This window comes from Choloepus didactylus, chromosome 18, assembly GCF_015220235.1.
Source record: "Choloepus didactylus isolate mChoDid1 chromosome 18, mChoDid1.pri, whole genome shotgun sequence".
In the NCBI taxonomy this organism is placed as follows: Eukaryota; Metazoa; Chordata; class Mammalia; order Pilosa; family Megalonychidae; genus Choloepus; species Choloepus didactylus.
In genome coordinates this window covers 4641434-4654984 of record NC_051324.1, presented here as the reverse complement: position 1 = coordinate 4654984, position 13551 = coordinate 4641434, and the positions used below count along the sequence as shown (strand labels likewise).

The window sequence follows — 13551 nt, the reverse complement described above, 5'->3', positions numbered from 1 at the left end:
GTTGAGCTTTGGGATTTTGAGGAGTCCAGTCTGAAAGTGTCCACGGGATCGACGAGTCCTCAAGAATTGGGGGCGGATTTCTGTAAATGACCCTGAGGACTGCCCGCTCGGGTGGGGGGGCTCCTCCCCAGAGGAACTTCCATCCATGAATCCATTGTATCCAACTTCATCCCACCACGGTGCCGAGGGCTCCAGCCCTGGGTTCTGGCTGGGCTGTGGGCGAGACCTGCAGTGAAGGGGGTGTCCCAACCAGACACGAGACCCCTAGGGCATCGGTGGCTCGGTGGGTTTGGATCACAGCAGCCTTCCCTCCTCCCATTTGCAGAGGCTCCTCATGCCCCTTATCTCCAGCTCCTTATCCAGGAGACGGAAGCAGACGGGGCCTGGGCAAGACAGCATCTCTGTGTCTACACCGTCTCCAACCACCCTCTGTTTTCTTTTGGTATAGCACTCCATTGGCACAGTTATTTATTTTCCTTTTCAAACATTTGGTTCACTCTTTTATTTTACTCCGTTTTTAAAGGAAACAATCTGATATGAAAAACCATTATCTCTTGCTGTAAAGAGGAGGTAATCATGAAAAAATAAATGCAATGAAAACAAAACAGCTTTCTTCAGACCTGGCTAGATAATAAAACTGAAGCCGGTGGGCTTTGGGCTCGCTCCCTGCTCTTGGCAAGGGGCACTCCTTGCTCTAAACTCACGGTGAAGGCTGGAAGAGGACTGAAAGAGGGAAGGGCTTGCTCAGTGTTATTTGGTGTCGGGGGCATGCATTGTCTAACGTACAGGCATCCCCAAACCATCTCGGTGGTTCTGTTGGTTTTTTCACACTTTGGGTAATGCTGCAACTCTTGCTGGGAAGGCTCCTGGAGAAGGGGGGAGCACAGAGTTGGAAATGAGTCTAGTATGGTGGGGAGATGGTGAAAAGAGCACTTTGACGGAAGTAGACATGGGTGTTGGTGAGTCCAAGGAAGGAGCTGAGGCCACGTACAAGGAGGCTACAGTTTGTTTTCCTTAAAATTTGGTTTTCAAAGGCCAAAGTTGCATAGACACCAGTTCCTTCCAAGCTAGGAAGATGCCACTTGGCGAAATAGGTGTGATGCCTTGAGTGTTGACCTGACTTTGCACCCATCCCATCAATTTTATGTTTTTTTTTTTTTTACAGAAAGGTAAGAAAACAGAATGAAAATCTACTTGACGGTACAGTTTTGAGCAGTGGTTCTCAAGCTTGGGCAAATATTCGAATGACCTGGAGAAGTCTGAGGAATTTCTGAAACCTGAACACACTTCAGACCAAGTTAAATCAGATCTCTAGGGGGTGGGCCCCCGATACTGGTGTGGTCACAAAGCTTGCCAACCATTCTAGTGTGTAGCCAAGGCTGAGAAGCCTGGGTTTGCAGTGGTTCTCAAAGCATGGCCCCTGGGTCAAGCATCACTCAGAAACGTGACAGAAATGCAGATTCTCAGGCCTCACTCCAGACCCACTGATTCAGAAATGCAGGGTTGTAACAAGCACTTCCGATGGTTTTGATTCACGCTGAAATTTGAGAACCACCATTCTCATTCCATGGCATCTTTTTTTCCAAACAAAAGTTCTCTCATGTTTATTACTGAACCAACCTAGTGATGCAGTATAAAAACAAATAAATCAGTATTTTCCCAATAAAGCATGTCCAACTCTTCAGACAGTGGTGACTTTTCAACTTGACTTGGTGACACACTAGAGACCTTTAGACGGCATAAATATGTGCTCCTTCCGACCCCAGCTTGATTCTTCTCCAATGTCTCCTCTTGAAGTCACACTTGATTTTATTACCAGTTTTCATTTGAATCCACTGGGGAACGGGATGATTATGCTTTTGATTTTTGGTAAGGAATCACTTGATCCTAAAAGTCTGGTGAGAAGACATGGCCAGTTTGGGAGTCCACAATGGTAGACGAAGGGAGAAAACGTCCAATTCCATGTCAGTTTAGAACTAGCGAGTTTAGATTCCCCAACAAGTATCTTTTCCTTTGTATCATTCTTTTCACCAGTAAAACCAGTAATGAAGCAGTCACCTCTTAGAACTGCCTTCTTCAGGGGAAACCCTCACCCAGTCTAGCTCACAGCATTTCAAAGATGAGCCCCAAACTTTCATCTCTAATGAGTTCCTGAAACTGGCTGAAAGTTGAATGATAGACTTACATGTCCTAATGTGTTTTTTTTTTTAAGAGAATTAAAATACTTTGAATTCCCAATTTCCCCTTCCCTACTAGAGTCAATCTTCCACGATACATTCCTGGCATTTCGTATATGATCTATTTTTGTTTCCGAGGGCTGCTGTGACAAAGTACCACACTTTGGATGGCTACAAACCACAGGCATTGACTGTCCCACGGTCCTGGAGGATGGAAGTCTGACTTCCAGATGGGAGAAGGGTCAGGCTCCCCCTGAGCTCTGCAGGTAAGAGTCTCCTGGCTTCTGGCAGAGACCGGCGAGCCTTGGTGGTCTTGGGTTGGGACATGACTCAGACTCTGCCTCTGTTCGTGGAATCTCCCCCATCTCTGTGCCCCCTCTTATGTGGACACCAGCCATATTGCGTGACAGTGTGACTTCGTTTAACTCGCCTGATTCCATCTGTATTACGGCCACATCCTGACGTCCTGGAGGCTGGGATTTCCAACAGATATTTTTTGAAGGCCACAACCCATAACATGACCTATAATTGTTTCTTCTAATCCTTCACAGCAGGAAACACAGCTGACCACTGAAGTCCACTGAGCGGCCAGTCAAGGCAGGGAGGCAGGCTGGCTGTCTGGTTCTCACTTAGAATAAGTTCGTGGAAACCTTCAGTTGCTACCACCAGTATCTAGTTTCTTCTTTTTCCATTCTCACTCATTTTGATTATTATTAAGTACAAGAGATGCTAAAATAGTCATATTACTACACAAAATGTGCTGCAGTGGTGCATCTATGGGATCCCAGCCAGGACACCCACCTGAGAGCCTATGATGGTTTTGCTCCGTCCTGAAGGTCTAATTTTTTGTGAACTAAGTGGCTTTAGGATCTTCATGCATAATGTTTTCTGAAGAAGATGAATATAAGGAATTAAAGCCCCCCCCAGCCACCCCTCGACCTGCCTTTTTACCTGTGAGAAGTTATCAGCAGCTCCTTTACATCCCCCAGTGCGTCTTTTTTAAGAAGATTTTTATTGCAGTCAAATATATACAGCATACCATTTCCCATTTGAACCACTTCCAAGTATACCATTCAGCGTTAATTACACTCTCAATGTTGCACTCCTGTCAACACCCTCTATCACCCCGTGCTTCTTGCTCTAGTGTTTCCCTTGCTGATCTATAAATCCTCCAAGAAATCCTGAGCTCAAAACATCTACCCGTTGCGTGTTTTCTCTTTCTACAAATTCAGCAAGAGAAACAAAGTAACAAAGCAGTAAACCAGAGGAAGCCTGTGGAGCTTCTTGAGGACATTAGTCATCCGATGAGATGGATGTTTAGGAAAATTTATTCTGGAGCTGATGTTCAATTAGAATTGGAGCGAGGAGAGGCTGGAGTCAGAGATGGGCTCGCTCATTCCTCAGATATTTACCGAGCACTTATTACTGCTGGGAACAGAACCGTAAGCAAGACGTACTTCCCACTTAAAGGAATTCACATTCCATGGTGGGGGGGGGGGAGGTTAAAAGACAAGCAAAGAGGCAACTTGAGGGCAGTGGGATGGGGCTCTGACAAGGTGCTGTGGGAATCTGGGACAGGGGTCTCTAACCTGCTTTGGGGTGGCGTGGGGGCGGCTCAAATCCTGGTAGCCAGCGATTACAATGAGGGTTGCAAGGAGGCACATCACGTGCAAAAATCTAGATGTGAAAATATACGGCAGGTCGGGATGCATCATAGAGTGTGCAGGAGAAGTGGTTTGTGTCAGTCTGGGGGGTTGAGCCAAAGATTTTGCAGCAGGCAAATTAACAGCTGTCCAGCCCTCCCTTTTGCACTCTAGACTCCTCTCTCTGGACGTCTACCTGATATCCCTCTTTGGATGTCTCCATAACATAAACATGCCCCAAACGGAATGCTTGGTTCTCTTTCCTAAGTCTTCCCCTCTAATCTTTCCTGCTCGGGATGCTCAAGCTAGGAAACTTGGAGTCCTTCTTGACATCCCTTTCTCCCACACTCCCCACATCCAATCCATCACTAAGGCCTGTCAAGACAATTTCCAGAAGATCATCTAAATCCATTCGCTCCTTTCTGTCTCCCCAGACACCACCACCCAGCACAAGCTGTCATCGTGCTGTCTCGTTGGCCTGCTGCAGTAGCCGCCTAACTGCCCTTCTACATGTTTCCTCCTACCTTCTCCAATCTATTCTATTTGCGGTGGCTGGAGGAATCTTTTATCAACTCATATTGGATTGTGTGCTAAAAGCCCTTAAAGAGCCCCCCCCACCCCGTTACATTTCAATAAATCTACATTCCTTGATTTTTCTTGAAAGCCCCTACTCAGCCTTATTTTAGACCCTGTTCTCCTTGCGCCATGCTCTGGCCAGAGTGGTCTTCTTTCAGCAACCAGAAGGAGCCAAGTTCTCTTTCTGGATTCTCTTCTTCCAGGACTTTGCCTGACTTGTACTCATCTCTCAGATCTCTACTCCCCACCCCTGTGACTTCCTCAGAGACCTTCCCTGACTCCCTATTATTTTGCTGACCCCAATAAGCCACATCTCCTGTTCACACTCTTGTGTAGCTCACTTCCATGTTGCCTCTGCACTGGGGCCCGTGACTGCTCTAACCAGCAGAAGACAACAGAAATAATACCTGGCCCCATCTGAGTCCTTCCTCTTGGGATGCCCACTATTGGAACCCAGCTGCCACGGTGTGAGTAGCCCAAACCACAGGGAGAGGCTGTGTGTGGGCATTTGGTCAACACTCTCAGCTGAGCTCCCAGCAAACAGCCAGTGCTAGCCACCAGCCATCGTGGTCAGTTGTCGTGGATGGTCCAGCCCAGCTGGGCCCCAGCTCACTGCAGTCACAGCCGACATCATGGGGAACAGAAGAACCGCTCAGCAGAACCCAGGCAACCAACAAAATCCAGAGAGGTAATAGCCACTTTTTATTTTCAGCTGCTAAGTTTTTCGATGGTTTGATAATGACAGAAAATTGGAACAATCCCCAATAAAAATTAAGTTCCTCTCTAACTTTAGCTTAGACAATCCAATCCTCTTCCTTCATAGCACTTGCCACAGTTTATAGTTCTGTAATTATTTGTGTTTGCATATCTTCTTTCTCCAGCACTAGTCTGTGATCTCTATGACAGCAGAGACGATGGCTTCTTAGTCACCAGAAAGGTGTAGTCAGTGATGCATAATAGTTGCTTAGTTATCTGTTGAATGAAAGAATTTTGGATTTTTATCCTGAGTGCAAAAGAATAGAATAAGACTGTTGAAAAGGTGAGTGGACAAGATGGTTTTACATGGAGGGGGAAAAAAGGTGATATTTTAAAAACTAGCCACTATTAATTAGGGCAGACTTCTTCTTAGAGAGCTTTTCTTACGGTTAAGAAACAACAAGGATTTGGGGTTTTGAAAAGATAAGGCTTTGGCCTTAGTCTGGATGAGAGCAGGTGAGCAAAGAGACATTAAAAGTGTGCTAAAAATGTAAAAGATGACTTCTGAAGGAGAGATAAAAATAAACTAAGGGATTTAAATTTTCTTGTGATGGACTCTAGAGACAAGTGTCTAGGGAGCCAGAACCTAGAGAAAAATGACCTGGAGAAAAACTCAGTTCTGGGCGTGGCCTTCAGGGACAGGGAGATGGAAAGAGATGGGCTGGGCAGACTCCCGGTGGCAGAGCGAGGAGGGGAGGCTGGACCCCCAATTTAAGGTGTTGCTGGACAGGGCTCTAATCCCCTCCAACAGGCACCCCCAAAGTCTTTGTTAACCACTACAGACGTACAATGTGAATATCTGGGACCTCAGCCCTGCCCTTGTGGGGGATGAAGGGAAGACTTAGGGAACTGTGTAACGGAAAGAAATGATGCACCACAACAGATCCCCAGGACCTGTGAGCCTCCAAAGCAGGAGATAAGAGCACAGACTTCCACCAGTTGCGTGCTAGCTAGTTTATTTGGAATGAACTCGGAAGGCTGTGGAACGTGGGAGAACTTGTCAGATGTGCCCTTCAGGAAGATCCTGCTGGCTGCTGTGTAGAGAGTGGAAGAATTAGGAGGAGAGGTGAAGGGGTCAATTAGGTGCTGTTGAAGTGACCACCACGAGAGGTGATGGAGGCCAGGTCTATGGTAGTGGGTGGGGGGTGGAGGGAAGTCAATGGATTTAGGAATCTAGAGAGCAAATTGAGGGGATTTAGGGGGCAGCAAAGATGACCAACGGGCTAATGGCTTAACCACACGGTGGATATCCATCCTAAAGCTTAGATGGGAAGCCAGAAAGGAAGAGCAGGTGGTTGTAGCAGAATAAGGTGGCACCTGGAGTGGGGGTTTAGCTTGCTGACTAACCTCTGCTCCCCCAGGTGTCCCAACATGGGTGCCTTCAGATTGCATAAGCTCCTTAGGTGTCTGGGAGCCTGGTAAAGCAGGTTGAACTATTGGAGGTTCAAGAAAATCTTAGCCCTACTGAAGACTCCAGAGAAAATTGTAATATTTTATTGTTTTTTAAAAATATTGTTTACTATTTATAGGATCTTACTGACATTATGTCAATTTAGATTTTTTTTCCCCTTAATGATCAATGGATAGACATAGATATTCATTGATAACTTGCTCAACAGGGCAAACATTCTCATTTCAAGTGTTTTTTCTTTAAGGTTTCTAGGGCCCCTGGGGACCAAAGGTTTCACAGCATCAGAATAATGTATTTATTACATGGAGCATCAAGAGATGACTGCTTTGAATTTGGTGATTGGAAAGTTGGTAGAGTGCAGGACATCATTGAATTAAGCCTCTTTTAAAGTGGTAACTCCAAAGCATCCAGTTGGTAGTTAATAAAATCTGAAAGCTCTTTCAATGGAATTGACCGTCTTTTCTGTATATAAGAAGTCAAGAGCAATGAACTCTATTCTAGGACTACAATTGAGTGTGAATGTCCATTTGAGTCTTTGTCTTCTGCCCATATAACCTTTTAATTACAATATTATAGGGGGATTCAAATGCTGGGGTGGCAGAAGGGGGCTTGGGAGCTGACAAGGCTGGGGACCAGTGCACACTCTTAAGAATAACTTCTTGCCTCAGTTCTCCCAACTTGTGTTTCTCATGCCCTTGACTTACAGGCTCAGCTCATTCCACTCCAGAATTGAACCTCTGCACTAGCACTTAAGACTCTTTTGCCTTGAAAAAATTATTAAACCTCTTTGAACTCAAGATTCCTTGATGGTAGCCTGGAGTCTATGAGACTGGCCTAATGGGTTTGTAGGGACAGAAAGAGAAACACTTATCAAACCACCGGGCACACGGTTAATATTCCATAAGCATTGCTCTCCGTTACCCACACTTCCTGACTTGTTCTGCTCAGGGCGGGATGAATATCTGAAGCCTCAGGATCCTTTGTGGGGGTATCTGAAAACAATCCCTTTGCTCTAAAGCTGGTATTTGATGCTCTAGGAAAGTCATCAAACCCCAGTACCCTCAGAGTTGTGGGAGCCCCTCCAGCCCTTGCCTCGTTAGCCCGGTCAGTATGACTGAGATTCTACCTCAGTTTACCTGCTTTGGGATTTCATTTTTCCTCTGGAATTAGAGACTGCCCTGTTTGCTACTGGTGGTAGGTTGATTAATTGGACCACTTCCATCATGGAAGGGGCAGTGTATTGTTCTTACTAGAATAGACAGGTGCTCTGGATACGGATTTGCCTTCCCTGCGCACAATGCTTCTGCCCAAACTACCAGACTTCTAGAATGCCTTCTCCACCATCATGGTATTCCACACAGCGTTGCTCCTGATCAAGGAACTCACTGCACAGCAAATGAAAGGGAGGGAATGGGCTCTTGCTCGTGGACTTCCCTGGTCTTACCATGTGCCCCATCATCCTGAAGCAGCTGGGTTGATAGAATGGTGGACTGGCCTTTTGAAAACCCAGTTATGGCACCAACTGGGTGGCAATACCTTTCAAGGCTGGGGCAGTGCTCTCCAGGAGGTGGTTTGTTCTCGAAATCAGAGTCCACTCTATGGTGCTGTTTCTCCAATAGCCAGGATTCACGGGTCTTGCAATCAAGACATTACACCTACTGATCCACTAGAAATGTTTTTGCTTCCTCTTCCCATGACCTTAAGCTCTGTTGGTCTAGAGGTCTTATTTCGAAAAGGAGGTGAACAATGATCCCATTGAACTGGAAGTTAAGACCCACCCAGTCACTTTGGGCTCCTCATGCCTCTGAATCAACTGACAGAGAAGGGAATTACTGTACCGGCTGGAGTGATTGATCCTATCAAGGGGAAACAGCACTGCGACTACACAATGGAGGTAAAGAAGAGTTTGCCTGGATACAGGAGATCCCCTAGGGCGTTTCTTGTACTGACATGCCCTGTGACTAAAGTCATGGAAGATTCCAGCAACCCCCAATCCAGGAAGGACTTCTAATGACCCAGAAACTTCAGGAATGAAGTTTTGGGTCACGCCACCAGGCAAAGAACAATGCCCTGCTGAGGGTAAAGGGAAAATGGCGTGGGTAGTGGAAGAAGGTAGTGATAGATATGAGCTATGGCCACATACAAGTTGCAGAAGTAGCAAGGACTGTAATGGTTATGACTATTTCTTCCTTGTTTTGTTATGAATATGTTTATATAATACATAAAGCAAATATCTTTCTGTTCTTCCTGTCTTATCCCCTTATCATGATTACATAAGCTGTGTTAACTTCATGTCATAGTATTAAGTTACAGGATATCAAGTTTAAGAGTGGATATCCCCCAAGGGCTTGCGTCTTCTTCTGGGGAAAGTGTTAGGGTGTTTCTGTTTCTGACTGTCTTCAGGACAGTTGAATTATGTTAGGCAAAAGTACGGCTGTTACTGTTTTTATTTAGAGATTAAATATTGTTTTATTATGAATATGTATATATACACTTATATTTATATACATACTTACATATATACACTTATATTTATATATATATTTACTTTACACATATATATATACCTCTGGGGTCGCAGGGGAGGAACCACTGCTCTAAATGATGCAGGGGGCATTGCCGACCCCCGAGAGTTGGTGTTCTTTAGCTTGATCCCCTTTTACCTTGCAAAGGGAACCACTTCCAATCTGCTTCTCTCTCTCTTCCCACCTCCTCAGGGGGGCTCTTTCTGTTCCCTCAACCCACACATGAAACCCCCACTGTCCTTCCTGTTTCTCCCTGAGTCTTAATCCTTTTCACTCCAGCTCAGATCCCATGCCTTTTTTGAGTCTCTTTTGGAAACCCCACGTGCACACACTGACATCCCCTTTTCTTGAGTAGCTGCTGCCTATTTCCCCCAAGGTACACCCTTTATTATTTTATAATGCACCGGACTTGCCTGGTCTCTGATCTTAGCCAATAGCTTTTTCCTCTCAGGCACTTTCATCCAAGGGTATGTGTAGCCTTCTCGCCTCTCCGTCCAGGAGGACGTGGGTCATCTCGCCTGGCTGGTGGTAAGTGCCACCTTCCACCTCTGTCTGTCCCTGCACCCACCTGGCCACAATCCACCCTCCACATGCACCTGGTGGATAGTTCTGGTTTATGGCCAGAAACCTTCAGTGGTTGCCTTTGCTTGCAGGAATCAGTGTGCATTCCTTATCACGGCGTGACACCCAGAGTTTCTCACGGCCTGGCCCTGCCTGCCTCTTCCCCTCCTTCCCCTTTCATAGCCTCCTCATAATTCACGCTCTAGCTACACTGAATATCTTTTGCTTCTCAGAACGCAGCATGTGGCGTTGCATCTCCCTGCCTTTGCACAAACATGTCCTTCTTTCTGATATTCTCCCCCATGTACTTTTATTCTCTACTCACTTCTGCTTTTTTTTTTGCATTTAAGAAATGGTGAAATATACATGCAGACAAATGTATACAACACGTTTGCACAGCTTAACATTATCTCATCTATCCTACCCAGGTGAGGAAATAGTACCCCATGGGCACCCCAGAAGCCCCCTGTCTGCCCCCTCTGATCGTAACTTCCTCCTGCCCCACTGGGTTTTCCATTATCCTAACACCTGTGACAACCACTTCATGAATTTCTTGAGCTTTGCACCAAGGAGTTTGCATCTCTAAACACCAAAAGGTGTTGCCCGTTTTGAACTTTATATGGATGGAATCATTTTCTTTGCATCTGCTCTTTTCACCTCCTTTTATGCCTTTGGAAATCACCCATGTTTCATATGATCTCCATGTTCTCTCCCATATAGTGTTTCATCCGATGAATATTCTGTATTGGGTTGATTCTATATTGGACTGATTCAGTAATGGATGGTGGTGAGGGCACCAAAACTTTGTGAATGTGATTAATCCCACTGAATGCTAGACTTGGGAGTGGCTGAGATGAGGAAGTTTGTGTTTTATATATATGTTTCCATAATTAATAAAAAAGAAGAAAGAAAGACCAACTAAAGAGACAGTGACAATTAAATGCAACAGATACCTGGTTATTTTTTTCCCCTTGATTTACTTTTCTTTGTAGTGTTTATATACCACCAAGCATATATTTAAAGACTCATCTTCCCTGTGCCAGTTTGAATGTTTTATGTCCCCCAAAAAGCCATTATCTTTGATGTAATTTTGTATGGGCAGATGTATCAGTGTTGATTAGATTGTAATTCTTTGGTGTTTCCATGGAGATGTGACACACCCAACTGTGGGTGATGACTATGATTGGATAATTTCCATGGAGGTGTGGCCCCACCCATTCAGCGTGGGCCTTCACTAGTTTACTAGAGTACTATATAAGCTCAGACAGAAGGAGCGAGCTTGCTACAGCCAAGAGGGACACTTTGAAGAACGCACAGGAGCTAAGAGAGGAGCTGCAGGTTAGAGACAGTTTGAAGATGGCCATTGAAAGCAGATTCTTGCTCCCGAGAAGCTAAGAGAGGACAAACGCCCCAAGAGCAACTGAGAGTGACATTTTGGAAAGAAGCTGCAGCCTAGAGAGGAACGTCCTGGGAGAAAGCCATTTTGAAACCAGAACTCCAGAGCAGACACCAGCCACATGCCTTCCCAGCTAACAGAGGTTTTCTGGACACTACTGGCCAGCCTCCAATGAAGGTACCCAATTGTTGATGTGTTACCTTGGACACTTATGGCCTTAAGACTGTAACTGTGTAACCAAATAAACCCCTTTTATAAAAGCCAATCCATTTCTGGTGTTTTGCATCCTGGCAGCATTAGCAAACTAGAACATTCCCCAACTTGAATGTAAGCTGCATAAGAGCAGGGACTTGTATTTTCTTCAACGCTGCTCCCCCAGATCCTAGAAAGAGTCTGAAACCTGGTAGACTCTCAAACAATGTGTTGAAGGAATGGACGTCAACTTGACAAACTCTCCTAGGTTCTTTTAGTCATCCGTCCCTCTTTGCCTCTCTACAAGGCCTTCCGCAGCTTCTCCAATCAGACTTACAACAGAATTAAAAACAATAACAACTCTAGTTGTTGAGAGCTTACCCTGTCAGGCAGTATGCTAAATGTGCGTGATCTCATTTAGTCTTCCCAAACTCTCACGAGGAAGATATTCTCACAGTATTCTCTTCTGCACAGGCAGACGTCATAGCTTAGCAATGCTGAGCTTGCCCAAAGTCACACAGGAAGAGGCAAGACTCAAACCAGAGTCAGATTCCAGAAGCCAAGATCTTATCCCCAACAACATACGGACTCCCATTAGACTTTTGCCACCCATTTGTGTATTTAATTTGGTCCACCAGGGCTTTAACATTAAAAAAAATAAAAATTAATAATGAATTGCCAACATTAAAGAAATTGTAGATTTTTCAAAGAGCATGTGGTATGTTGAATTATGTGCCCCAGAAAAATATGTTCTTAATCTAAATCCATTCCTGTGGATGTGAACACATTGTAAATAGGACCTTTTGAAGATGCTATTTTTAGGTAAGGTGTGGCCAGCTGGACCAGGATGGGTCTTAATCATTTTACTGGAGGACTTACAGAGAAGGCCACGGGGAAAAAGTCAACAGGAAGCAAGATGCTGGAAGTCACCAGAACCCAGAAGAGAAAGGAGATGATGCCACCATGTGATGGAAAAGCCAAGGACCCAAGGGTCACCAGCAGCCAGCCCCAGAATGCCACAATCTTCAGGGAAAAAGCATTGGCTTGCTGACATCTCGATGGTGGACTTCTCCCAGCCTCAAAACCATGAGCCAATAAATTCCCATTGTTTACATTTTATGGTATTTGTCTTAGCAGCTGGGAAACTAAAACAGAGTGATTGTAAGAATCCTTATCACCATTTTACAACACTGAAGTCTCAGGGAGGTGAAGAAAATACTTAAAGTTACACAACCTACAGGTAGCAGAGCCAGGATTCTGAAGTCGGTGTTCTTTCTAGTACAATAAGCTGCCTCAATTTCCCCACCGTTACATTTTTTAAAACTTTTTATTACATTAACATATACAACTCAACTCAAAAGTTCCCATTTTCACCACTTTCAAGTGTACATAGAATAGTATTAATTACCTTCACAGTATCGTGCTACATCATAAATATCCATTGCCCCAGTTTTTTCATCACCTCAAATAGAAACTTGGCAGCCATTAAGCAATAACTCCCTCTTCCCCTCCCTGCCCTCGTGACCCCTGGTAACCTGTAATCTACTCTCTGTCTCTATGAAATTTCCTTCTTCTAGGCATTTCATACAAGTGAGGCCATGCAATATTTATCTTTTTGTGTCTGGCTTATTTCACTCTACATGATGTCTTCAAGTTTCATCTATGTTGTAACGTGCATCAGAATTCCCTTCCTTTTTTACAGCTAAATAATATTCCATTGTATGTTGTGATGGTTTGGAAGTTTTATGGAGCCCAGAAAAAAGTCATGTTCTTAAAGCTAATCCATTCCTGTGGATGTTGACCTATTGTGAGTGGGACTTTTTGATTAGCTTATTTCAGTTGAGGCTGCCCCAGGTGGGTCTTAATCCTTTTACTGGAGCCCTTTATAAGAGCATGAACTAGAGAGAAAACACAGAAGCTAAAAGAGAGAAACACAGAAACAGGAGGAAAACCACAGATGGAGCAGCTAAGAGCTGCAAGAAGCAAAACCCAGGAGAGAAGGACCAGCAGATGCCACCGTGCTGTGTGACAGAAGAGCCCCAGATCACCAACATCCTTTTCTTCATGAAGAAGGTATTTTCCTGTTGATGCCCTGATTTGGATGTTTTCACGGCCTCAGAACCATAAACTTGTAAGCCAATAAATCCCTATTGCAAGAGCCAACCCAGTTTCTGGTATATTGTAATTCAGCAACTTTAACAAACTAAAACATTTGTACATACCATATTTTGTTTATCCACCCATTTATTGGTGGACACTTGGGTTGCTTCCACCTTTTGTCTATTGTGAATGATGCTGCTGTGAACACTGGTAT

General features: G+C 44.7%; 1 pseudogene; it reads right to left on the bottom strand.

The window, feature by feature from the left end:
• Positions 1-1730: 1730 nt before the first annotated feature.
• On the bottom strand, positions 1731-1910 carry LOC119513886 (annotated as a pseudogene).
• Positions 1911-13551: the final 11641 nt, after the last annotated feature.